Here is a 2027-nt window from a genome sequence, read left to right as displayed (position 1 = left end):
TTTTATCTCATTTTTTCTTTTTTGTTTAAATTTGCTGTTCAATGACAAATAAAGTTGAAAAAAAAAACTTCTGTAGGTTCTACGAAAATGACGTAATCGGATGGAATTTAAACAAAACTTTTAAACTTCAAAATAAAGCAGCACAGAATCTTTTTAACGTTTTACACAATGTGTAAAAATATAAATCTTGTCGTGTTTGTTCAACTGCCGTAGTTTTCTTATGTGTTTAAAACATTTTATTACGAGTTTTTGTTTAATAACAGCAACGGCTGTAATTTTGTGTGCTTTTGTTCTGAAGAGGACAAAACAAGCAGTTCCTGTGTCGTCGACTCGCGAGCTGAAACATTGCATCAGTTTGCTGGAGTGTGACCAGAAACCTGAACGATTTATTTTACAGACCGGGTAAGTAAATTTACTGATTTTATTATTTTCTCTTCTGGGATGCAAACAACAGTAACAACAAAAAACTTCTTCCTTTCTCTGAAAGAGCTTTTATTTAAGTATTTGTTAAATGTTTTTCAGAACCGATTTGCACGAACTCATTAAGAACGTTATTTTACTGTATTAAAAAAACATCAGAAATCCGGACAGAAGGCAGTGAGCAGATGAGGAGCTAGAAATACTTTTTAAGAATTGTTGGCTGCGTGGAAACATTTATTGGCTTTGATTCCAAATCAAAAATTTTTCCTCCCAATCACAAACAGCTGTGAAGTAATGTGAGTACTCCACTGAGTACTCAGTGTGTAGGGCTGTTTCTCTCAGAGCTGACTCAGCTGCAGTCCTGGTTACATCCACTGAGTTTGTGATTTTAGTCTCTGACAGGAGTTTTCCCTAACCTAGGGCTGTGTTTACAATCTCCTACCATCCTGTCAGGAATTTGTGCCCATAAAACTGCCGGAAAACTCCAACTGAGTTCCTTTTATAATGGTGTTCAGCAAAAAATATTTATACTGTTTGATTTGTTGATTTTCTTTTTTAATTTTATGAAATGTTCTTTCTTTGAGCAACTGTGATTTCACATTTTTATATGCTTTTTTCATTTGCACTTTGTCAAAATGTTTTTAATTGTTTATGTAAAAACAATTAAACTTTGAATTGCCTTGATGTTGAAATATGCTACACGAAAAAGCTGCCTTGCCTTGCATAATATGCCTCCTTTTGTTTTAAATTCATATGATGCAATACCAATGACAGATGATACACTCACAGTACAGGATGATGCAACATGTATGTGATGCAGTTCACAGGCCTCTTACCCCCCCCCCTTTTTTTTTGCCTGTTTACATGAAGAAATCTTTTTTTTATTCATGGACTTATTAAATATAATACCTGATCTTGGGTATGGCGCATCAGAACATCTGTGTGGGCCAGGGGTGTCCAATCCTGGTCCTCGAGGGCCACTATCCAGCATGTTTTCCTTGTTCTTCTTCTTCTTTCCTATTATGGCGGATTGCAAGCAACTTTAAGGTGCATACCGCCACCTCTTCCAACAATTCTTCTCAAATTCTCTCTTTCAGATTCATATGTTCTACAGTTCATTAATACATGTTCTACATTTTCTTTCTCTCCACATCCTTCACATTTATCATTACTTTTCTTCCCTATTAAATATAAGGTGTCATTTAAATAGGTGTGTCCTACTCTTAATCTGGTCATAATTATTTCTTCCCTTCTATTTCTCTCATTAATATTTCTAAATAATACTGACTTTTGCACTTTATATAATTTCCTCCCTTTCTTATCTTCATTCCACCTTTTTTGCCATTCTTGTATTTCTTTATTTTTAATAAATGATTTCCCTACCCCTTTCCCAAAAGGAATTATAATCGCTGTCATTTCTAATGCCCTTTTTGCTAATTTATCTGCTTTTTCATAGCGCTGGTCTGGTCTTCACTGCAGCCTTAAATACTCCTCCACTTCTAATTAGCCTGATCAGTCACAGGTGTGGGAGGAGTGGTGATGAGACGTCCGTACACCTGCTCAGGAGACGCCCACCAGGAAGCACTCACACACACACACACACAAAA

General features: G+C 35.8%; 1 protein-coding gene across 2 annotated transcripts in view; it reads left to right on the top strand.

Annotated features, from left to right (window-relative positions):
- The first annotated feature begins 279 nt into the window (after positions 1-279).
- asns (asparagine synthetase) overlaps positions 280-2027 on the top strand; it is a 44242-nt gene continuing 42494 nt past the window's right edge. For both annotated transcript variants that reach the window (XM_017426818.3, XM_025008208.2), the window contains exon 1: positions 280-402. The gene's annotated coding sequence lies outside the window, so the exon portion shown is untranslated. The remainder of the gene's footprint in view (positions 403-2027) is intronic.

This window comes from Kryptolebias marmoratus, linkage group LG23 (genome assembly GCF_001649575.2).
Source record: "Kryptolebias marmoratus isolate JLee-2015 linkage group LG23, ASM164957v2, whole genome shotgun sequence".
Taxonomy (NCBI): Eukaryota; Metazoa; Chordata; class Actinopteri; order Cyprinodontiformes; family Rivulidae; genus Kryptolebias; species Kryptolebias marmoratus.
Note: the sequence above shows the minus strand (reverse complement) of the source record. Positions and strands in the feature narration are given on the sequence as shown.